General features: G+C 38.5%; 1 long non-coding RNA gene across 2 annotated transcripts in view; it reads left to right on the forward strand.

The window, feature by feature from the left end:
- The window catches only part of LOC140126957 (uncharacterized), a 122,783-nt gene that overhangs the window by 82,572 nt on the left and 13,465 nt on the right, over positions 1-26,746 (forward strand). The window contains exons 3-4 of one of the 2 annotated variants that reach the window (XR_011854933.1): positions 15,048-15,111; positions 24,761-24,923. This is a non-coding gene — a long non-coding RNA (uncharacterized lncRNA). Of the gene's footprint in view, positions 1-15,047; positions 15,112-24,760; positions 24,924-26,746 lie in introns of those variants that run through there. The other variant, XR_011854932.1, reaches the window with a different exon arrangement.

The raw sequence follows: 26,746 nt of genomic DNA on the forward strand, positions 1-26,746 counted from the left end.
CAGAATGAGTTCATAATTACTACTACAAGTACCTTATATACTCGAGTATAAGCCTAGTTTTTCAGCACAAAAAATGTGCTGAAAAACCCAAACTCGGCTTATACTCGAGTCAAAAAAATAAATATATATCTAAACTCACCTTTCCAGCGACCCCTGTATATCTTCTGTGCGATCTGTCCGGCAGCGGCAGCAGGCTATATACACTGGGGCAGGGTCTGGCAGGCTATATACACTGGGGCAGGGTCTGGCAGGCTATATACACTGGGGCAGGGTCTGGCAGGCTATATACACTGGGGCAGGGGCTGGCAGGCTATATACACTGGGGCAGGGGCTGGCTGGCTATATACACTGGGGCAGAGGCTGGCTGGCTATATACTGGGGAGGCTGTGACCAATGCATTTCCCACCCTCGGCTTTTACTCGAGTCAATAGGTTTTCCCAGTATTTTGTGGTAAAATTAGGGGCCTCGGCTTATACTTGGGTCAGCTTATACTCGAGTATATACGGTACTTTGTCTTGCAAAACACGAAGCCCTCAATCAGCAAAACATATAAAAAAAGGCTAAAGCTTTTAGAACTTGTTGGGAACAATAAAAGGAGAAGATAGGTCCTAATGGCCAAAACCAGTCGCCTCCTTTGTGGGCTACAGATGTACAATTCTATTGAACTCTATCCCGGTTATACAGTATCTTGAATAATACAGAATCTTAATCATAGATTTGTCATAGATTTGTTAATGGCAGTTTTACAGTAAAATCATCTCATCTTCTAATTCATAATAGGTCCAACATATAGGAGATCCTTTCCCATATGATTTTAGAATAACATTGATTTATACAGTGACCTTTGTGGAGATGAAATGTTTGCAAAAGATTGCCCTTTGAAGTGACATAAAATTACCAGAGTCTTAGATGCCTAAAATGAAATTTTTACCAACTGTAACTTAGCTTTTTGTAAGCATGAATGATATCAGGAACACAAAGAAGACAGAATGAAATTTATAAGGTACCTGAAACAGCACAGCTGAAAGCAAGAAAAATGAAATTAACTGTGTAAGCTGAAAAGCTTCTATGAAAAATGACTGGAGGACAAGATAGGAAACAAGAACTGGAGGGATAAGACATTCATTTTAAGCCAAACAAGAAACATTACCTCTTCAATTATCAGTGGCTTATTGACGCAATGCGTCCTACTACACAAATTCATTATTATGCAGTAATACAGCATGAATGTTATACAAACAATTCTACAAATGATGTGTCAATCTGCACAACAGGGTTCTGTTTTTATACTCACTACAGCCTACAAAAATACTATATAATGGAATGGACCCAGACTCTCATAATCTCATTATACTCTTCAATTTATATGGACAGGAATAGCCAGATTGTGGAAGCAACAATCACCATAAAGTTACTTAAAGGTAACCTATCATTCAAATAAAATAACCAAAAATAAATACTTTATTGAAAAACTTTGTTTAACCCTTTAAGGACCTCGCTCTTTTTTTTTTTTTTTTTTTTTTTTTCACTTCCCACAATCAAAAATCTATAACTTTTTTTTACATGTAAAGAGCTGTGTGATGGCTTGTTTTCTGAATAACACATTGCACTTCATAGTGATGGTATTTAGTTTTCCACGCCGTATACTGGGAAGCAGGAAAAAAATCAAAATGCAGTGAAATTGGTGAAAAACCGCATTTGCTGCTTTTTCTTGTGGGCTTGGAATTTACGGATTTCACTGTGTGCCCACAAATGTCTACTTTATTCTTTGGGTAGGCGCGATCATGAGGATACCAAATCTGTATAGGTTTTATAATGATTTCATACATTTACAAAAATTTAAAACTTGAGTAGATTTTTTTTTTTATTTTGCCATCTTCTGGCGCTAATAACTTTTTTATACTACGGTGTACAGGTGTACCAAGATGACGATGCCCATGTAATGGACAGGTTAATACCTGCAATCAGTACTAGCACCGATCCCGGGTGTTACCGGTAAGTGTTTTCTGCAATATGCAGCATGCAGCAAAGACTTACCGGCTATAAAGAGGGCTCTGTGAGCCCTTTCCAAGCACCCACAGCCGACATGTGCCATACTATTACAGCGCATGCCCCAACAGGGTTAAGGGATGCCAGTAAAGGAAATGGGAATCCCCACTGATATCAAATGTCTGTGTAAGGTGGTGGGGGTGGGGGGTCAGGCTTCAGTTCTGGGGGCCACTGGGGGTCTCTATTGGGGGGCCTGTATTTCTGCCTGATTTCTTGCAGGCTGGTAAGGAGGAGTCCTCCGATGGCCAATTCTCTACATACCCCTCGCTCTCTACCCTTCCCCAATGTTGTGGTGGGAGGTGTTGCTGCTGTATTGGTGGCGGCTGACTGGAAGTCATTGTCACTGCAGACAGTACTGTGCTGTGCTTCTTGTGGCAGTCCATGGGACCTGTCAGTGCCAGAACAAGCCGTGACTGTTGCATAGCTGGACAGCAGCAGGGGCTGCTGAATCTGCAGGCAGGATGTACCCAATCTTCTTGTCTGGGCTGGTTAGCCATGTGGCGGAGCCGCCTTGTGCCCTTTGGAGTTCTGTGCAGGCAAGAGGAACAGGTCCATCAGTGCGACCTCCAAGGTATGGGTGGGTATGGTACAGTACTTAGTCCCCTCTTGGGACCCTTTTAGGTTGGGCAGTCAGGTTTTAAAAGGCTATGTCGCTGTAAAGAGGTCCCGGGAGCAGGAGCTGAGCAGTATGCGACCTATACCATGTGGTGCTAGGACACGCCCATGAATTTGATGGTTTAATGGTCTGTGATTGGAGTTGTCTCAGATCAAGGACTATTGCCAAGGTCTCTTTTGTGTAAAAGAGCAGAGACCTACGGTTAAAGTACATATTTAAAAGTAATATTAAACAGATGATGGAAGTATTGCCACCGTGAAAACATAGCACAAGGATTTGTAGCTTAAACTTTAGGGAGCATAGGAAATATTTTCATAACTATTGTTATAGAGCTGGGATGTACAACCATGACTGTCAAAACCTTAAATTGTGGCCTGCACTCTGCTGCCCAGTAGAGACTCATGAGTGCTTCTTTCAGTTAAGGAAACGCTCATTAGTCTCTACTGGGCAGCAGGATGCAGGCTACATTTTAAGGTTTTTCAGGAGGCCAGGTAGCAATTAGCATATCTGACAAGTATTCACCACTCCCTGGTCCTCTACTACCTCCTGATGATAGTTGTATGTGCTGGTGTCAGGACCCAGTTCAGAGTGGCAGATGATTGTGTTACCTAGCAACACAGATGAAAAACGTGTGTCATCCGACTTTTTCAACCTTTTCAAACTTCATGGAAGAGCAGAGCTGCCAATATGGCCAAGAGTAGGACCTGCTCTGAGCTTTTCTCAGGAGTACTAGGTTCAAACAGAGATGAGGTATTCTCTGCTGTGTGTATGAGCCCATTGAAATACAAGCCATGAGACAGATACAAAAACCATGGCAGGAAACAACATTCGTGTGCATGAGCGCTGAAACCAATCACTTCATCTGCATTTTGCTTTGACACAACACGTATTCAGAATTTATTAAACTGTAATTATTTTTTTGGACTATTTTTGTTTTTGTTGATGTAATTTACTTATTTTACAAGGAGACAATACTGTCAAAGTGATTTTTTTTATGATAACATTTACATCTAAAGCCTAGTTCTTGAGTGTTATATGATCATCATTTCAGTGAAAGAGATACTAAAAAAGACAATTCTTTCGAATTATAAGATCTGTCATCACTTTTTTTGCGATGTAAACACAATTCTAAAATATGCACAAAATGTAATTGTTTGTTCTTAGAGTTTTATAGTGGCTATTCACCCAGTTTTATTGTAAAGCTTTGCTGAATTAAGAGCTGTTGAAGTCGCACTCTGATATCTTCATTTAGCATTGGGAGCCTTTAAAGGACAAAAGGATACATTTGCATAATTTCCTTTTTAATTTTATTATATATACCATATTTTTCGGACTATAAGGCGCACAAAAAATCTTTTGATTTTCTTAGAAATCAAAGGTGCACCTTATAGTCCAGTGCGCCTTATATTTGAACCATACTTACAGACAACAGCTGCCTTGAACTGTGCACAGGTCTGCCACCTGTTGGTCATTCATCTTTATATTCAGGTGCTCCTTATAGTCTGGTGCGCGTTATAGTCCAGTGTGCCTTATATATGAACCTAGGCATTTTAGCATGCATTTATTGATGGTGCGCCTTATACTCCGGTGCGCCTTATAGTCCGAAAAATACTGAAGTCAAATTTAACAATCTTTACAGTGTACTTTGCTTATGCCTTTTTATTTTCAATATATATACACTCAAACACAAGTACATTTCAAACGCAGATGGCCTTTGTTAAAGCCTTGACAAAGTCCATCTGCGGTTGAAACGCATGTCAGGGAGGCAGGCCAGGTAGTATTTTACCCTGATTTTCATGATCTGCTCACCTGCAATCATGGATTAGTTGCTGTGTCAGCTTTGTGTAGCCACTAAAGGCATGTTGTATAATTTATCATCCTAGTGCAGATGATCCTTTATTCCATGTTTAGACCTGCATGTGCAAATATATAATTTGCAAAATGTAACCTGCTGCATTCATTTACTGTGTTTTATCTCTGAAGGTCTGTCATTATATATTTATACATGTGGTGATATATATTAATATTTTTTTTATAACTGTTGAGCTCTGCTACTTAGTAGTACCTATTATCTCACCTGCGATTCACCATTTTATGTGTGTAAGTTTAGTAATTTTTTATCATAGCTTTCATACATTTTTGTGACTTAAATAGTGATCAGACTGGTTTTCTATCAGTGTTTTCGGTGGTTTGGTATATGGTTTGTTAAGAATAGATTGGAAAATTGATTAGTAGACTAAAGTGAATTAGAGTGACAATTAGGGTGTTAGAGGTTTCCATGGTTAGAAAAGGGTGGATTCTTGAAATGAGATGCATGTGGCAAGAGTTTGTATATAAGTAATATAAATGAGAGGTCGGAATCAAGCACCACCCTAAGACAGAAGGCCTGCTGCCAAAGAGTTACGGTCATTGGTCATTGTTTGATCAGTTAACCCCTTTGGGACTAAGCATATTTTTGCCTCCAAGACGTGGCCCCATTTTTCAAATCTGCCCTGTGTCACTATAAGTGGTTATAGCTTTGGAATGCTACAACATATCCATGGGAGTTTGAGATTGTTTTCTTGACAGACACTGTATTTTAAATTGGTTTACCCCCCCCCCAATCCTGAACCCAGTCCCCGGGGTGTGTGTACGTACTCGTCTCCTAGGGCATGTGCGTCTTGAGTAAAGTTAAAGAGCCAGCGCACCGTTAATTGGCGCTGGCCATTTCCCAGAATTCTATATAAACCTGCGTCTCCCTGCACAACCTGCCGGACCTTCCTGCATTGTGCCCTAGAGAAAGCTGTGTTCCATGCACTTTGCTAGTTTTGTGATTTCCACTTGTGACACCAGTTCCATTTCTGACTACGCTCCTCCGCTGTCTGCCTTGACCTATTGCTACGTCCCCGACTCTAATCTTTTGCTCTAGCCTCCTGCCTGTCCCCAATTCTGCTCGTAACTCGCCTTTGCTGCTACTGCAGACAAAGTTGCACCTGTGGAACGACCTGGTGGTACCACGGCGCAGCAAGTCCAACCCGATTTGCGGCGGGCTCTGGTGAAATTCGGGTGCCACTTAGATTCTGGTCACAGGTGTCGGCTTACATCATGATCTGTGGTGGTCCAGTGGCACCACTACCCCAGAAACCAGACAATGCCATTTTTCACTGGCCTAAGGCTGCATTCACAAGACCGATGCCCGCCGTACCGTAGCACGGCGGGCACACGGCAGCATGCGGGGAGAGGAGGAGGGGGAGAGCGCTGCCTCTCCAAAGGGATATATGGTGCACGGCGCCGTATGCCCTGAAAAAATAGGACATGTCCCACCGCACGCCCATTGCGGTCTATGGGGGACGTATATTGGCCGTATATACGTCGGCCGTATATACGTCCCCCTTGCGGTCGTGTGAATGCAGCCTAAATAATAGCAAGATTAGTAAAATACCCCATTATGGAAGCTATACACCTCAACATATGAAAAATCACTTTTAAGTGTTGTCAAATTATGCAAGCTATCATTTTTAAAAAAATTTTTAATGTGGGCCTATAGGAGCTTATTTTTTTAGCCACATGAGATGCACTTTTCTGGTACACAATTTTGTACAACATTTATTGTATGAAAATTGCTGAAATTTTATTAACTCTTTGTTGGTGGAGGAAATGAAAATCATCAATTTTTAGGAAAATTTGCCTGTTTACTATACCATTAAAATAGTATATTATTTTTATTCTATGGGTCGCCACAATTACGAAAATACCTCATTTAAAAAGATTTTTTTTTTTTTTTCCCAATTTACTGAATAAAAAGTAATTTGTCGAAAACGTTTCAAATTTTTAGCATCACCATCTTTTCATATGCATAACTTTTTTTTTTCGGCTGACAAATCTGGTTAAGGGCTTATTTTATGCGAAAAGCATTGTTCTTTTTAGTGGTCTTATCTTATCTTGTAACATTTTTGAAATCACTTTTTAGAGCATTTTTCAAAGGGTATTAATTTAAAACCTTTTGAAGTGCCTATTTTTTTTTTTTTACGAGGTTCACTATGCAGGTCCAGTAATGATTCAGTTTTTTTTATACAGGTTGCTATGGACACAGTGATACCAAATATGTGGGAGTTTTGGGTATTTTAGCCAAAAAAGAAAAACATTTGGAGAAAATCTTGTTCATTTTAGCATCACCATCTTTTCATATGCATAACTTTTTTATTTTTCAGATGACAAATCAGGTTAAAGTCTTTTGCGCCGCCATCTTGCTGAGGCGATCCGTCACCATGACTGCTTCGTGTTAACCCATTCATTACAATGTGCTATCAGCACATTGTGATGAATGAAGAGCAAAATCCCCATATACTGCCATACTATAGTATGGCAGTATATGATAGGATCGTACAGACAACCTAGGGTTAAAGTACCCTAGGGAGTCTGAAAAAAAGTAAAAATAAAAAAAAGTAAAAAAAAAAATTATAATAAAGAAACATAAAAACTCAAATCCCCCCTTTCTCTAGAACTGATACAAATATAAATAAACAGTAAAAATCATAAACACATTAGGTATCGCTGTGTCCGAAAATGCCCGATCTATCAAAATATAATAACAGTTTTTCACTACGTTTAACTCTGTAGCGGAAAATAGCGCCCAAATTCAAAAATGGCACTTTTTTGTCATTTTTTAAAAAATAACAAAATTCTAAAAAAGTGATCAAAAGGTCGTACAGTCCTAAAAACGATAACATTGTAAATGTCTTCAAAAGCCGCAAATAACAAAACCTCCCAAAGCTCTGTATACCAAAGTATAAAAAGTTATTAGCGCCAGGAGATGGCACAATCCAAAACAATTTTTTCGTACAGAAGGTTTTAATTTTTGTAAATGTATGAAAACATTGTAAAACCTATAGAAATGTGGTATCCCCCTTATCTTACCGACACAAAGAAAAAAAAAGACATGTCATTTGGGGCATACAATGAAATCTGTAAAATCTAAGCCCACAAGCATATGGCAAAAATGTGTAATTTCACTGCATTTGGAATTTTTTCCAGCTTCCAAGTACACGGCATGGAATATTAAATACCACCATTTAAGTGTAATTTGTTACGCAAAAAATAAGCCATAACACAGCTTTGTACAAAAAATAAAAATGTTATAGATTTTTGAAGGTAGGGAGTGAAAAATGAAAAAGCAAAAACAAAAAAGGGCTGCGGCGGGAAGGGGTTAAAATATTGTTTTTAAATATTACATTTTTTAAAATGGACTTTGATTGTAGGTTATGTACTGAACCATATTTGAATAGATATATTAAACATTTGCACGCTTGTAAAAATGATTCACCAACTATGGCCAATAGTGCTAAGAATATTTTTTTTGAAGATTGTAATTGTGCCCTATAATTACAGCAGAATTATTTTGTCATTACCAATTCATAGTCACATGTCTTTGAAGAAATTAAGCTGAATCAGTGTAATTGAATTTTTAATTATACATCATTCAGATTAACTATAAATGGGGATATTTATATTAATTTACTGCAGTTTCCTAGGAGCATAGAGCTCATTTTAATTGTTAATCTATCCCTTCCACTAATTATGTGACTGTTATAAACTACGAATGAAATGTGTGTCACTGTAGCATGCACGATTATTTCCTATCCAGTGAGCACATCCTACTTAGGTAAAATATAAAGCAGGTTGTAGAAATACATTGTAGTGAAAAGTCCCCAAAAGATCATCTCTTTGTGAAGACCACCCACTTATGCAGACAAAAATTCCAGTGTTATATCTTCTATGTATTCTAGCCATTGTTTTAGAAAACCACCTTAAAAAGACCATTTTGTAATTCAATTTTGGATTTTTAGATATCATCAACTGGACATATACATTTATTGTTATTAAAAATTGTACCTTTATAAAGATAAATACCCATAAATGTAGTCATGTAATCGAGATTGTTGTCCTTTGAAACGGCCACCACTGCTGGAGTAATGGCGCAAAGAAACAAACTGTTTTTGGCTAAAAAAATGGCTGGGAGTTGCTGCATGTCCCACAGCTGTCCTGTGGTAATGATTGCTGAATCCAGGTTGTCAGATGCCTCAATAGCATATGCATGCATGTGGGCATATCCAAGGACAGTTGTCTTTAATTTCTAAGGGATCATATGACCACATTTATGGATATTTTATGGGAAATTATCACATGCAATTGAAGAAATGTATGGCAGATGTATTACATTAAATATGTATGCCGATATGGGAATACCCCTTAATTGTACCACTGAAAGTACTAAAGTACTTTAGTTACTTTAAATTGGCATTTGGCACTTTGTGAAAAAGTTTCAGCACTCAGTCCCTAAAAGGTTTGCCATCACTGTCCAAAAGATGAGATTTTTCTTACACATTTTGTGCACATCTCCCCCTGTAAGGCTCCAATTTAAAAATGACCAGTACTGGCAGTAGTCTAGTTTTGGGATTTGATTAATTTGCTCAGACAATAGTTATCCATGCAATTTTCTACTATCCCTGACATTTTTTTCAGACATCTTTAATATAGAAATGTAGTAGCTTTTCAGTTAAGAAAAAATGGTAAGGGTTTGTGCTGTGTGACAACACACAACATCCACACATGTTTATTTATGGTTTTTATTTGTTGGCTGTTGAAAACATTTATGTGCAATATTTTCCACCTTTACAGATAAAGGATGATAATAGAAATCAAGAGGTCGGGAAAAAAAACAGATGCGGATACAAAATGGGAACAAAATTGAAAACAAAATAAATTCATTTTCAAGTGGACACGCATGTGTGAAGTCCTAAAGTGAAGTGGCGCGTACCCTGTTCTGACACAACTTTAGGTGGCAGAAAACAGCTTTATCTTTTTGGTTGTCAGTATAAAACGATCTATCTCGGCACTGCTGAACGAGCTGTATAGTAAATTGTTTATGTGCTATGAGGACATATTTATCTGATACTGTTATGCATAGACAACTTGGAGACATATGGTAGCATAGAGCAACATTATTCTGAAATATAAAATCCAGCTTCAATATGATCTACAATTTCTCACTGTGATTTCTACTTCTGCATCGTATTCGCTCGAAATTCTTTCTCCAATTTATGGGTTTAGGAAAATATATCAGTAATTTTGTTCAGGTTGTAAAAATTGCAAAACATATTTACCCCATGACAGTGTTTATGGTTCTTATACACAGTTCACATGATCTTACTGCACACAAATACAAACAATTCTCTGGATGTTAAGTATTATGTATTTTCCTGTCCACTTGACGTGAGAATTACTTCAAATACAACTTTCTTTTTTATGTTCGTGAATTTTGTGAGCAAATCTACAGACTTGGGAAATAAAATGTAACAGTTTAAACTAATTCATCTGCTGCAGCGATAACTGTACGGTCCACAATATTTCTAAATAAACATAGCAATGCATACAAATTATCATTTAATGACTTGCTTTAAAGTTATTGAAATACAAGGCTAGCTGTGATATAAAGGGTAATCATGCGCGGACAACACAATAGATTAATCATTATCTTACCATAAAACAGTTATCTCTGGAACAGTTCTCTGCCTTGCAGAACGTCCACTGATGTGATGAATATTTCCGTACCTCAGCTCCGCATTTTAATTTCAAATATGCCTCTATGGAAGTATCAACATTTTATTATTATAATGTTTAAAAATAAAGATAATAAAAATGAAAAATGATTGAAATAACACATTTGGCGCAGTTATAAAAACATAAAATTTCTATGTTTAAAACAGCCGGCTGTAAAAGTTGCACGTTGATAGACGTTTCTATTGTGTATGTGTAATGCTAGTTTCTTGATTTGTGACGCTTGCTGTAGTTTTAGGAACAATCATCACACATTGGGGGATATGGGTAATATGATGAAAGAGTAAATTGGGCATTGAAATCCAGCCTTAGCAACATGATTTTTGCTTATAAGACATATTCATAAATATGTTTTGATATCTTTACAATATATAAAACCTTTTAGAAATGTGCACAATATAATATATCTTAAAAAGTTGTGGCATGTATTTTTTATAATTACTTCACAGCAATATTGTATCATTTTATACATCGCCTATATTCTCGTGCGAGTCCTTTTTACTTGTGCCAATACCAGGCATGTAAAAATATGGAAATACTAAAAGATATATTAGGTGGAGTTATCAAAGCTTTTGCAACCAACAAGATTGCAGGTCTCATGATATTTTTATGCGCTCTTCCATCATCTCTTCTGTCCTTGTCCTCAGCACTGCATTGCTACCTGACATGCCGAGTGAAAATACTTTCACTGTCTAGCAGAAAACTTGGTGCCTGACATTATTCTATATTAATTGTATTTTAAGTATGCTGCACAATATACTGCAATATTTCTATACTTCATTACATTGTAGTTTTGATGGTTCTCTATCACAATAGATATACTGGATCAGAAATACACCAGCTCTTAGAATTTTTTATTAGTAAGATTTTTTTCACTGTGGGAAGCGCTGCCCAATTTTTGTCTTGATATGCTTTTATCTCTTGTAAAGCAACATCTGCATTTGGACTGTGCACATGTTGAAGTGAGCTGATTCCCTTTGTTTTTGTTTCTTATATACAGTAAACAGGCCAAGGAGTCTGTTTTCCATTTTTCAAAATTACAACAATGCACAAAAGTCAACAACATCCGCCTCGGGTAAGTATGAGGCACAACCATAAAGTTAGGGTTGATAGGCGCCCTCCTGTGGTGTCCCTTGGCCGACTCACAAACCCTGAGATGCTAAAGTAGCAAATCAACCACTTTGCAGCTACATGGTAATACATACCATATATGTATTATTCTGTACAATAAGTCTAAATCAATATTAACCTCACCTCGAATGACGTACAATAAAAAACACAAAGAACTACCGGTAATATACAATTTTTCCTCAAATACCCTCAAAAAAAGTTCCCTAATATGATACGAAGAAAAAGAACAACTCTTTTTGCAAAAAATAAGCCCTCAACCAGATCTGTCAACAGAAAAATACAGAAGTTATGCCCCTGAAAATTTGTTGATAGTAAAACAAATGGGATTTTCTCCAATATTGGTTTTGAACAGTAAAATTTAGCAAAGGTAAGAAAAAATATATAAATGAGGTATCACCTTAATCGCAGTAAACCAGAATATAAAGATAAAATGTTATTTTAATGTTATGGCGAGCGGTAAAAAAAGTGCTTAAAATCCAAAATAAAAATTGATGATTTTGTTTGTGTCCCCATTGAAATAGTTGATAAAATCTCATGAATAAGCTATAGACCCCCAAAATGAATTATCTATACATTGTATCTCATCCCCCAAAAAATAAGCCCTCATATATTCAAATTACAAAAAAAAAATGAAAATTTTATAGCCTGTACAATGTGACAATACAAATTTGCTCTGAATAGCGCTGCTTTCATTCTATGTCCGGCCGTGCACCCATACAGCAGGATACCACCACATATGGGGTATCATTACACTCGGTAGAACTTTGGCATCCAACTTTGCAGAGCATTTTATCATTTTATATATTATGAAAGTGTAATTTTGTGAAATCGTACTTCCATTTTGTTTTAACCCATGTGAAACACTTAATGGGTTAATAGACTTACTAGAAGTTGTTTTACATACATTGAGGAGTGTTGCTTCTATAGAGGGGTAATTTATGGGGTTTTACTATTATTTAGGCCTCTAAGTCACCTGAGTTGTCCCTCAAAATGTGAGTTTTGGCAATTTTAATGAAAATTGGAAAAATCGCACCTAAAGTTCTAAGCCTCATAACATCCTAGAAAAATGAGACAAAATATCAATCCAACATAAAGAAGACATAAACCAAACTTTTGCCAAATTTTATTTTTCTTTGAGAATGAAGCGCAAAAATTCTCACTTAAATTTTACAACTAACATGAAGTGCAATGTGTCACGAGAAAACTATCTCAAAATCACCTGTACCTGGAGTCTGGTCATGAAGCTGAAAACAAGCGTTGGTGATAAGGGGTTAATACACTTTAAGTCACGTGTCATATACTTACACAGAGCTAGGCCACTTTTACATGATCAGTATTTGTAAGCCAAATCCAGAAGTGGGTGCAAACATGGAAAAGATACAAATCTTACAATTATATCTTTCCTTTGTGAAAGTTCCACTTGTGTTGGCTTCCAATTATTGATGGGAATTGCTGATCAAATAGTGTTAGTGTGAATGTGCCCTTAATGAGGACCTGCAACAAAGTACAAAATAATGGGGGTCATTTACTAAGGGGCCGAATTGCGTTTTTCCGGTGGGTTACCGGAATTTTTTCGTTTTGCGCCGATTTTCCCTGAATTGTCCCGGGTTTTTGGCGCACGCGATCGGATTGTGGCCCCTCAGCGCCGGCATGCATGTGATGGAAATCGGGGGGTGTGGGCGTACGAAAACCCGACGGATTCGGAGAAACAGCCGCATTAAAAAAAAAAAAGTGTCGCTTGACACGGGCTTACCTGCACCCGGCCTGTCTTGGTGAACTTCAGTGCACTCCGATGGAAATCAGTGCAGCAGCGACACCTAGTGGACATCGGGGGAACTACCTTAGTGAATCGCTGGCAGACCCGAATCCTCCACACAGAACGCACTGCTGGATCGCGAATGGACCGGGTAAGTAAATCTGCCCCAATAAGTCACCACCCCTTTGTCCATGAACTGATTTATATATAAACTGGACCATATCTTTTGAATGAATTAATTAAACAAGGCACTTTATCATTAAAAAAAAGTTTGGAATAAATACTATAAAAGGCATGGTATGTCAATCCTTTATTGAAATAGTCCACGGTACTAATTCAAGCCATCCAAATACTTTGGACACAGATTACTTCACTAATAGACACGTTATGGATGTAGCCACATGTCTTAGAATTGCAGGGACAATATTCCTGGTGGATAAACCTCAAGGACATGCTCTAGCAGCATTGGATGATGTGTAATTTCAGTTACTATACTTCAAAGATCAATTATTTATTGTTATCATTTTTATTATAGATGCACTGGTTGGACTATTCTATATTTCTGTTGTGTGCTTGTGTTGTTCTTCTTACACCCACCAAAGTGTATTTTACATAAGAATCTCTAATCATAGTTGCAACAAGGAAGTTTTCAAGCAGCACTAATCAAACATAGAGGAGCAAGTACAAAATGGGTTCTTGTCTATTAGGCTGGGCGTCGGGTGCTTCACACAAAAGTCCAATGAAATGAGCAGCACACCACAGATGAAAGGTGAAAAAATACCTCATTACAAAGTTGCATTTCATGTGTCAAAGAAGTTGCATTACGGAAATAGTTTGGTCCTGTTCAACTGGATGTTAAAGAGGCATTCCCACAAAGACAAGTTTATTATATGTACTCAGGATAACAAACTAACACATTCTCTAATTCACTGTTATTAACAAAAATACAGCATTTCACAGATATAAGTCCAATCTGTCTCTATCAGTCCTGGTGTACACAATTTCAGTTGGCCCTAGACATGACCCTGTTACTTCTGACTTTAGGGTCAGGCCACCATCTTGGATTTTGCTGTGCATTTGTCTTTCTCTCTCTGCTGTGTGCCTGTAGCCACGCCCCCTGCACAAGCTCAGAGACACTCACTGATTCACTCCCAGCCTGGAGATTGTGAGGAGAGATGAGCTGCAAACTACAAACTACAAGCAGATAAGTGATCTGGGAGAAGGGGGAGGCAGGCACATATCTGTGAGATGTAGCAGTGCTCATAGTGTGTAATAGGCATCTCATTGATCTCATGCATCTCTCATCTGTCTCATCTCTTTTTCTATGTGTCAGTGTCTTAGTACATTGTGAGCCATCTGAAAGTGTGTATACACCTGTACCCTGATAATCTAACCACATTGTCACACCACAGAACTAGATGGGCCATAATGTGTCTGCTTAGAGAGTCCCTGGGATTTTGCACTGAGAAGCCGAGTAACCACTGAGTAACATTTTAAAGTAAGGGGTTAAAATGATCTATGTTGTGTTAATATCACTAGGGGGTTGAGATGTGGGAATTTTCTTTCATGGAAAAACCCCTTTAATTCAGTTGTACATTACTGCAAGCTTTGTTCAGGATCTGTGATTTCATGCCCGGGAATGCTTCAACAAGAATTCACTTTTCATCATTTTCTCTTGTTCCGTTCTCTCTTGTATCTAAGTTGTGATGTAAATTGCCTGTTCTCATTTTATGATTACTGGTGTGTAAAAGAAATAGAGTTTTCATCAATGGGGTACACCAAGACAATAATACACATTGCATTCTACACCACCATATTCATCCTTATCTCTTAGAAGTTGTTGTTTTAATTTCAATTATGGATTTCTGTTGATGAATGAAGCTGTTTGTTTTCTTAAAGGAAACTAAATGAAGGCAGAGTTGAAGCATTCAGTCGTGCAGAAATTAAGCATGTTGTTTCCAAGGTAAGCATGCAGCTGTCTTGCTGTCACTTAATGTTTAAAAAGACAAGTCTAATAAAATGTCTACCTAAAATGCCTGACAGAATAATCCTTAGCAAACTAATGAAATTTGTCAGAATTCAAAAACCAAGCATATACTGCAGTATTTTGTGTTGCTTCTGGCTAACAGGAAATCAAAAGTCCTTACCATCTGCGGAAAGATATGTTTCTGATTTTAGACTGGGGAGTTGTTAACATATCAGATGTAATTATGTCTCACTTTTACTTTTTGTAACTTGGAATTAATAGTTACACGAACTTAGTGTAAGGGGAATTATGCAAATGCATGAGAAGCCTGCATAAACATTTAATACGGTATGTTGGTATCTTGGTAGATAGTTACGTTTTATTCCAGGGAAATGTGCTTGCTGTAAGCATGCAGCTAGCAATAAATAATTTCATTATAGATTTAATTTACTCCTCAGTGAATTTAGTGATTCACAGAAAAATCAAATGTTTGGGATGAATATCTACCCCGGGTGAATGGAACTAATCTAATTTCATGTGCGATATGGAGGCGCTCAAGAAAAGTAACAGTGGTATTTACATTCACAGAGTCATATTCTGTGGAAATGCCAGGACAAATTAATTTTAATGGTTAATTTGAGTTTGGGTAATTTCATCTTTATACAGAATGCATAACCTTTACTTTGCTTTTAGGGTCACAGCATGAACATTTCTCATGATGCAATGGTTGTTTCATGTTTTTATTACCAAACAATTAATGGCATTTAAGAATACTACTGAGCAAGGCTATATGCACACATCCGCAGCAGCAGGCATGTGTGAGCCACAAGCTTGGGGAGAGAGGAAAGGTGAGAGATTCTCACCCCCCCCCCCCTCTATACGGAGCTTGGCCGCATGTCTCAAGCACATTGTGATGAGATACAATGGGCCACATTTACTAAAGCCCCTGTGCCAGTTTTCTGTTGGACTTTGCCTGTTCTTTTATGTGAAAACTGCTTGACTAATTCATTTTGCGACTGCTCTATACCCAACGCAAAACAACATTCTGCACTAAAAGGGGCAATCATTTTTCATGATGAATTGGTGGTTTCATTTTTTTTATTTACAAACAATTAATGGCATTTAAGAATACCACTGAGTAAGGCTACATGCACACATCCGCAGCAGCAGACATGTGTGAGCCACAAGTCTGGGGAGAGAGGAAAGGTGAGAGCTCCTCAACCCTCTCCTTTCCATATGGAGCTGAGCAGGCGCGCTGCAAAGCCGGGCAGGAATAGGACCTGCTCTATTTTTCCCGGTGTGGACGCATGGCTCAGGCACAGGTGTGGTGAGACACAATGGCCCACATTTACTAAAGCGCCAGTTTTCTGTTGGACTTTGCCTGTTCTTTTATGTGAAAACTGCTTACACATGTATTAAAGAAGAGTCTGCGCCTCATATGAACTTTTAGATGCTGTAGCTTCAAATTATCTCTCTGCTTTACTAACATCTAGCCATGATCAATAAATGTCACTATCCTGTGGCTGGCTTAACAACACACAGTGGTTCTAGACATTGCCTATGTGATACAGCACTAGGCAAGTAGTTGGTGTCTACTTACTGCAATCACGTAGTATTGTAACTTTACTCACATTGGGTGAGATTTACTAGTGCTTTTAAGCCAGATATAGAAGCACTGAAATAATCACCATTTCTTGCTATGCTCAATTTTTTGGCGACTAAGGCATGAAGGGACACAGCCAGTGGCAGAGTATGCCAGCGCCATAAACTTAAGTATTAACACTACTGGTCTTCTTCTTCATACTTTTACATCCTCAATTTAGAGAATTTAGTATTCTGTGACACCTTGTATGATATATGTATATTATAGACCTCTTTCTATGGAACACCTGATATTTGCTTTTCTTGGTGTTATGTTTAATCAGTTTTTGAACATGGCGATGGTGGGTTGCAGGATCTTATATGATTGCAGTCTGTAAGTTTCATTGTTTTAATTATTTTTTAACATTTGGCATCTTATATCTTCCCTATCTGTTAATAAAGGATAGTAAACCCTTTTTCACATATGAATGCACAAGATTATTTTACATCTTCTATAATTTTGAGCCTAATTATGGATCATTTTGTGAAAATAGATCAAGTTGGTAGTAAATTTTGCCATTTATCAGTTATAGCTCTTGTTGAAAGTTACTGGTGTATAATGACATATTGGGTTTTATTGTTTGAATTCGTATATTTATGTAAGTATCCAATCTCTAAAAAGCAAGATTACAAGATGCCGTGTTTTTTAATGGCATCATGCATATGTCCTATATTCTGTATGTATATGCCAGAACATAGTGGCCTATATAATATTATTATTATTCCTAATGCATGGTAACTATGATTTTTCTTTTGTACCCATTTGTGCTGTCCTGTTGTCAACATTAAACATCACTTGTTCAATTGGTTTTCTTAGTCTTGTCTTGTTGCTTTGTCTGAATAAATCACTGCTTTGGTCCTTGGAATTCATATAAAATATTCAAACTTGTGCATTGTTGGATCCCAAAGAGAGCCTTATTTTAATTGCTAGAGATCAAACTGTTCCAGACCATTGCAGCCATAAAGAAGAATAAAGTTTTTTCATTCATGACAAAGACCTGCCACCCAATTTGTGTCTACAAAGTGCTGAGTAAATAGTCTGTATGCTCAAAATAAGTAATTGATACAAAAATTTGTGTTCGATTGTTTGAAAATTAAATCTGCCTGAAATAGGAACACTTAAAATCTAACTTTTATTACCATATTAAAATTCGAAGGCCACTCTTCAGTAAACTGAATGTTTATTCAGGCTATCCAGTGTGTATCTCAGATCAAGGGTTGTTTAGTCCGTAACTACACACTGAAATAAAGTGCTTTTAAATAGTGTTATCTAATCCACCATGTGCGGCAACCAGCGTTATCTCTGTAAAGATAGCTTCTAAAATAACGCTCCTCTTTGATGCCTATGCACACAGTGGACCAAGGTGCTAATATAAAGTGAAAGTAGTGCTGAAGATAAAGTGCTACATTCCACTCCCGTTTCAGATCATAGCACTCTGCCGAGTATTATTCATTGGATGCTAATTATGCCTTGGTTGGTCAGCATTCCTAATCTGCCTAACACACTCTACGCCTGACACGTTTCTACAATCCCATTGTGTGGGTATCGTGTCATCAGAGGCATGTAAACATATGAAAGGATGTAAATACAAGAGCGACTGCACATCACATTGTTCTCTCATGTGCAGCCGCCTGAAAGTTCTCGGCGAGCGCACACTGAGAATATAAAGGGAACCACCCGCCCAGAGGGCGGTCCTCGACAGCCGCCTAACCAATCCGGATCAAGGGGGCGTTCCCAGAGAAGAGGGCTCGTACCTCAGAAGACCAATCGCGCTGCTTCCAGGTACAAAGCACGGCATATACAGGACCTCACAATGAGTCCAAATATGCCGAGTGGAGAATCCAACGTATCAGGAACAATGTCCTCTACCATACCAAAACCACAATCGTGTAGTTGGGGCTCGGACATAAAATATGTTAGTCCCGACATCCTCCTATCATAATTCATATACATAACGGGGGATCGTATTGCGGCGTTACCATTATGCCTAAACGACAGAGCAATAAGTAGAAAGAATATCTGCCAAAAGCAGAGTCTCCAAGGATAAGAGAAGAACAGAACAAGTAAATTCGGGGTACTATACATACCCACAGCAGGACAGATAGGGCACCTCAGATATAAATATCGAGCCCCATATATTGCAAAGGGATGCACAAAGCCAAACTTGAATATTAAACGATTCCGAGGTCAATGTATGTACCCATAGTCTGTATGGTCGATAATAAAAGTGGAGGACGCTCATGCTTGTCAGGAGAAAAAAATATCCTCTCTACTGTCCATCTGGGGCCTGTTCAAACTTGTGTTTGTGTCCTCAAGTGACTACTACTCCCAACACCTCCTAACAGCTAGATCAGAATGGCCAAGGTTGTTGGGAAGTTTGTCAAAACAACTGTCCTGCTTCCTTTAGTCCAATAATGTGCACCTTCTCATAGTCTATATCTATGAGGTAATTGTAGAGGGATGTCTGACAATTAACGATCTTACACCAAAAGGTACGATACACAAAATGTATCTCCTCTGCCTTTAAAGGGAACCTGTCACCAGGAGACCCATTTTTAGCACTCCCCCAGTCCCCACAGAGCATAGTACATACACTGCCAAAGTGTTTTTGTATTAAAAATAGGTTTTACAGAAAAAAAAGATATGTTATATTGTACCTTTCATTAGTATCTGCTTTGTGACTAGGCAGTTGCCTTTTGGGAGGGGCTGGAAAGGAGCAGTTTCCCCCCCACACTTTGGGAACAGCTTCCCCATGTGACCTTTTCAAATATGTGAAAACACCCATCACTGGGCTTAGTGACGCCCCCTGCTCCTCTACAGCCAATCCCGAGTGTTGGGAGTTATCCATATATTTGAAAAGGTCACATGTTTCCCAAGGGTGGGGGGAAACTGCTCCTTTCCAGCTCCTCCCAAAAGGCAACTGCCTAGTCACACAGCAGATGCTAATGAAAGGTACAATATAACATATCTTTTTTTCTGTAAAACCTATTTTTTATACAAAAACACTTTGGCAGTGTATGTACTATGCTCTGTGGGGACTGGGGGAGTGCTAAAATGGGTCTCCTGGTGACAGGTTCCCTTTAAATAAGGCAGTAGAGACATCTATTTTTTCACTTTCTTGTAGCAAAGCACAGGGGTCTAATCCGACCACAGCTGTAATTGTTTACACATTTTCCTGAGACAAAACTGCATGTCAAGTTCTGGAACAAAATAATTATTTCATAAATATAAATGAGTGTGTAAACCTCCCAGATAGAAAGTAAGATGTAATGTATATGCAGAAAATGTTGCTATTCTCCAAACTATGACTTTAACATAACAAGGAAAGTAAATACCACCAAGTAACACCTATAGCAGCACCCACTGCACTACAGCACAAGGAATACACGCTATACTCCACCAGATTTTTGTGTTATGGCGTAAACATGTGTCACTAGTTTATCAATGAATTAACGCATTAAAGGGTTATTCCCACCTAGACTAGATTCTTACACATACTCAGGATAATATAATAACACATTTACAAATTCAGTTTTATTAACAAAAATACAGCATATCACAGATGCAATTCCAACCTGTCTCTATCTTCTCATGAATTTCTCATGTCTACGTGCTGCAGTGCTCTCTGCCTCCTACCCCTCCTCTCTGCCGGTAAACAGCATGCAGAGTTTTACTCTACTAGCTACAGACAAGATAAGGTCTTTATTTGGGAGTGAGGCATAGCAGATCTGACTCTGTGTGTTTTATAGGTAAGTTAGCAGAGCTGAGAGTGTGATTGCATTTTATTTCATAAAGCTCATTGTCTCTCATTTCTGATCTTCCTCATCTCTCTTCCTTCTTTGGCAGATGCTAGTAGAATGTTTAGAAGCTAAATAAAAGTATAGATAAACCTGTACCCTGATTATCTATGCGCATTGTCAGCACATTTCATTTCATAGCACAGACGAATCATAATGGGGCACATTTACTTATCCAGTCCATTCGCGATCCAGCGACGGTTCTCCGACGCTGATTCGGGTCTTCCGGCGATTCACTAAGGTAGTGCCCCCGATGTCCATCAGGTATCGCTGCTGAGCTGAAGTCTGCCGAGGTCCGCCGGAGTTCACCAAGCTAGGTTGGGTGCAGGTAAGTGATACATTTTTTTTTTTAAATACGGCAATTTTTCTGAATCCGTCGGGTTTTACGACGGCCACGCCCCCCCCCCCCCCCGATTTCCGCCGCGTGCATCACGGCGCTGATGCACCACAATCCGATTGTGTGCGCCAAAGCCCCGGGGCAAATTTAGGGAAAACCGGTAATATTTGGGAAACACATCGGAAAACCGCGATTCGGGCCCTTAGTAAATGACCCCCAATGTGTCTGCTTAGAGAGTCCCTGCTCATACTGTAGAATTTTACAATGACCATCACTTCTAGGAGTTAAAGGAGCTAAACAGCTATACAAGCCTTATAATTGTAGAGTAAGGGGGTTAAAAATGATTTTCTTTGTTGTAACATCACTGAGGGATTAAAATTTGAGAACTTTTTCACATACATATAAGTCAGAGCCTCAATTAGAGGGGGAAACAACCCCCTGTCTGGGATGATCAGACCAAGTAGCTCTGATTAATACCTGCAGACCTGGAAATCATGTGACCATTGGGTCATCAAAGGACGTTGCTGTAGCTGCATCTGCTGACATCTAAAGTCAGCAGGTGGTCCGAGACGAGCTAATGTGAATGTAGCTATCCTCTGTTTTTGCATGTGGTTGTACTATGTTTGTAATCATATATACTTTTATTGTTCTATTCCATTCTATTTGTAATTTATTTCTGTTATCTTCTGTGCTTGAGATTGGGACCGCTGTGATCTGAGAATCAGTTACAATCTGTGACAATTGTATGCTTATGTACCCATTGGGCCACATTTACCATGTGCAGTTTGCCTGTGCATAGTGCAGAGTACGCCAGATACAAGATTTCTGGTGCAAATTCTTCATAAATTTGGGTCCCCGGGTCTGGCACACATTTTATATCAACTAAAAGTAGGTCTAAAGTAGGAACTGACAGTCTTATACTGCACCAGAATTCATCATCATAGTAATTAATCTGGCGCAGCAAAAGGCTAGTGTTTTCCAGCTATAGACTGCGGGAACCTGAGAATCATTGTTAAATCCCCCCAGGACATACAACACAATTCTATCGGACTTTGCATGTTAAATCTGGTGCATGGACTGACTGAGCACCGGAACACCCCCTAATTTGTGTCGCACAAAGACTAGTACAACTGCGCCCCATAAGGGTCACATGTACGACAAATGTGGTGCAGACACTTCTTAAATACCTGTGCAAGCAGTTTTCACTTGAAAGAATGTGTAAAGTTCAACAGAAAACTGGCGCACAGCCCTTAGTAAATCTACTCCATTGTGTTTGAATGATGTAGCACGGAAATTGAAGGAAGAAGGATCACTTTGTTGTATCTGATACAAATTGTTATTTTTTTTATACTTATAAAAAATAACTAATAAGTATTGATAAAGATCCAAGTGAGACAAACCTTTGCAATGCTGAGTACATAAAAGAAGTAACTATTTGCACCAGATATAATTGGGTACAAAGGGGGGGGGCTGTATATAAAAAAGAGGTGGTCTGTATATATTGAAAGGAGGGCTGTATATAATGCAAAAGGGGGCTGTACATAATAGAAACAGGGGGTCTATATAGAATAGAAAATGGGGCTGTATATATATCAGGCAGCAAATACCCTACAATCGCCCTTGTCTATTCCTCTATTTTTATAACAGTGCTGTATAAATGTGATCTCTTTTTAAAAAGATATAAAAAAGTGTTGCTAGATCAGTGAACTACATAGAGGTGCTATAATAGGGGACTTAGAAGATCTGTGATATGACTTGCTGTATTCTTTGTGTGTGTTTGGTCACCTCTTTCAAAAGGAAATAGGTTTTGAGTGGATTCTCCAGAGAAGCATCTACTGAAAAATATATCTTTTTGTGCCTCAGTAGGTTAGTACCAACCCATTTGTGGATTATGAGGTTTGTCTCTTTCTTACCATTAGTTTGCTCTGTTCAATGTTGTAAGCTCTGTTAATAGTCCACAGTCTGGAGTATTGATGCGTTCATGGGAAGGGGTTGTCAATTGTTAAAGGTTAGTTGTGAAGCTGTATATCCACTACCTAATGTGTCCCATCTTTCCATTCCCTAAAAGATGTGCGGCAAAGTATGAAGTCTTTAAATGTGCACCTATGTATCTAGAAATATAGGAGCACATTTACTAAGAACAGTGCAGTCTGAACTATGTGCAGTTTGCCTGTGTAGTGTGCAGAGTGCGCCAGATTCAGGATTTCTGGAGCTACTTCTTCATGAATCTGGTGCTCCTTGCACTGCCCCGACAGAGTGCACCACTTTTTTTGGTGCACCTGTAACATAGAGCTTGCAATACAATTCTGTTGGACTTTGCATGATAAATCTGGCGCACAGTCCGACTTGGCACCAGAACAGCCCCAAATTTGTTTTGCATGATGCCTAGTGTAGCTGCGCCACAAAGGATCGCATGCAACACAATTGTGGTGCAGGCACTTCTTAATTACCCTTGCCAGCAGTTTCCACCTAGAAAAACGTGCAAAGTCTGACTGAAAACCGACACAAAGCCTTTAGTAAATGTGCCCTGATTTCTTCAGGAGACATGGGGGGGGGGGGATTTAACAATGTGTCTCAGGTTCCGCCATTCTCTAGATGGATAAATCACTAGTCTTTAGCTGCGCCAGATTTATCATTGTGATGATGAATTCTAATGCAGTACAAGACTGTAGGTTCCTAGTTTAGACTTACTTTCAGTTGGTCTAAACTGTGCACCAGAATTTTGTGTGCACAGATGATTTTCCCAAGCCACTCCCATTTCTCACAAGGTCACTTCCGTTTCCAGAAGGCCACGTCCCCTTAATTGGACAAGTCGGGAAAGTGCTGGAAAAAAGATCTAAAAGCCTTGATAACTGTGGTACAAAGCAAGACAGTGTTTTTGGCGCTAAACCACCGGAATTGTGGTGCAAGTGCGTTTATAAATCCCCCCATGAAGTCTTTAAATCTTTGTATGTGTCAGGAGAAAGTAATCAGACGAAAACTCTTCAACAATATATTTTTAAGTATAGTATGGGGTTTTGTTGACAGCTTATCAATTTTCATTTAGTTGAAAGTTTTGTAAAAGTAATAGCATTGCATTTACAAGAAGAAGCGACTGTTTATTTCTTTGAGTTCTTTCTAGTTTGTTACAAGTGGAGTGAAATTAGATTGAATCGAGAACAGAATTTGCCATTACCATTAGTGCAAATTACTTTCTCATTTGGATCTTTAGTCTGCTATGCCTTAAAAAGAACAGTATAAGCATAATGGTATAATTCTACATAGAGATTAAGGCATCCATAAAACAGTTGGATTCCAATAGACAGTTCAATTGGTCGTGAATGTAGAAATTACAGATGTATATTTATTAGCTTTAAATAGATTCTTTTACCTTGTGTTCTGTATATGCTTTATTGTTATATCCTATAGTTAGAAATTAGCATAGTTCTGAGACTTGTTTATGCATGCAGATTTATGCTGTTTGTTACCATGGATAATATTTTTGAGACTTTTTTAGGGACAAGCTCTCCGACTGTTTTACACATGCAAATACTTTAGAGAATAAGACACTGCTTATTACATAATCTGTGGAAAATGTGATGAAAGGAATAAGGTACTAAATAACAAGTTAACAGATCTTCAAAATAGATTTAGGCTATCCAATGTACCTATTGGTGGTTTCCCAAAGAAAGATATTGACATAGCTTTGGAAACACTCTTGTGTAAGTGGTTCTGGAAATTTTTTAGAGTTGTAGGACTTGTACCCCGTGCCTGGAAAGTGTCCACCCCTGGAAGCCTTACCAAAGCCATTATTGCTAAATTGTTGTGTTAAGGTAAACCTAGCTGATACATCCAATCCTGTCATTTCTACTTGTCTTATTTTCCTAAAAGCATTGTAACAGAGAATACATTTATGATGCCGCTGGCATTGTGGACCGCAGCCAAAACATTGAGGCTAAAGGAATGTGGGTGTGATGCAAATGTGCGACGGCAGGGAAACTCTCCAATCAAGATCTTGGAACCTGATTTGTTATGATTTGAATGCTCCTCCTTTTTCTGCTTTTCTCTTGCTTTTCTATATAGACTGATAGAACAAATAAAGCTTGCACAGTGCTGATTTTTGCCCAGGGCAATAGCATTAGCGAGACTTGCATCAGCTGTTGTCTGAATCATTTTCTTACGACTGTGCACAAATGCATTTAAAACTGATTTGAAACACAACAATTGACGCACTATAAAGAGGATATATTAAATCCTTCTCTAACAGTTGGGTTCTCGGAGCCAGGATGTCAGATTTCCAGATTATGCAAGGAAAGCACAGCTAAAGCAAATTAGATTCCGAGAGGTGTAAAAATGTTTGGAGGAAGCAGGAATAAAGTTTTCTTTATTGTTCTCTGCAAACATATGTATTATATGCAAAGAAAAGGCTTTCTGTAACATATCTGTGGAATGCATCTGAGGCGTTGATTGTGTCACTGTGTTTCACTCTAACTTTGCTGTGTGAACACTGGCTTATGCTGGCTGGCTGCCCAGGGGTGCTGGACAGCATGTCTGCATTTTACACAGCATGTTGGGCAGTGGTTAGTATTTATTCATTTTTGGCTTTGGACGTGGCTTGTCTGTAGAAGTGACACTTTTTGCACATGTTATGTTTGAGTTTACCGTATATAAAATGATGCTGTGATAATGTAAATAATATTGATTCTTAGTATTATACATGTGTGATTTTTGATAGTGTTAGCACTTGCACTTTAAAGGGAATCTTTACAAGCCAGTATATTGTATCCATGTATATTGTTTGTTATTTTCCACGGCTCTGATATGGTGGTTTTGGGCATTGGATTTCTTTAACATTTATTAACATAGAGCCTGTACATGGAAATATTTTTTCATTGTGCTTATGTATGTCTCACTGTCCATGGTTCTTGTATGCTTTTATATGATGTTTTTATCTGGGGTATTTTTTTATCTCAATTGCTGTCTGTAATTAATAAATATTGATCTATGACATCTTGTTGTTTTGTATCAATGTTTTTATAGGTTATATGATTTATAGGTTATATGTTCGGTTTAGGCATAAAAAATCTTGATATCATGAAGTTATTTGATCATTGTATTGATTTGTGTTGGTTTATATTAACACTAGTTTATGCTTGTTGGCTGCCTTGACTTTTTCTACACCATACCTGTACAGTCTCCTTCATGCTCTGGTTCTTTAGTAGTTAACCTGGGGGATTTATTATGTGCTGGCATATGAAGAAGTTCTCCAGTGGCACCAGATACATCAGGAGGCCATGGCTGGGCTTCACAGTTCAAAATTTTACACCCAGCCCTACCAAGAAGTCAAGAAAGTTTGCAGACTCACTCCACCCCCGGCCTTGCCCCCTTTAGGCCTCTCATTTCAGAACACATGCATTCTTAGCCAAAAAAAAATGTGCATGTTTATGAAAATTTAAATATAATTTCTGGGGTTCAGATTAAAGAGTAGCCTTTAATGAAACACCAGGTAGCTTTTTCTTCAGATGAAAAAAATAGTTGTTTTTATTTTTGGAATAAGACAAAACAGCAAAAATGTTAAAAAAAACTGCAAAGGCTTGCTCCAGCCAGCAAAAAAATACAGTCCTTACTATGAGACTGAGTCCATATTATAAAGCACAGTCTTTACTTTAACCCCCACTGGGTTAGGCTGCATGCACACAATGAATGCTCACATACTGTAGTACGGCAGGCATACATCGGCAGCGGGAGAACACTCACCCCCGCCCCTCTCCATAGCTTAAAACATAGAGTCCGGCGCTGTATTCCGTCGAAAGGTAGGACATGCCCTATCTTTCTACAGGCTACGGAACAGTGCCGCTGTTGTACTGCTCCTGCACA

Source organism: Engystomops pustulosus, chromosome 4 (assembly GCF_040894005.1).
Source record: "Engystomops pustulosus chromosome 4, aEngPut4.maternal, whole genome shotgun sequence".
In the NCBI taxonomy this organism is placed as follows: domain Eukaryota; kingdom Metazoa; phylum Chordata; class Amphibia; order Anura; family Leptodactylidae; genus Engystomops; species Engystomops pustulosus.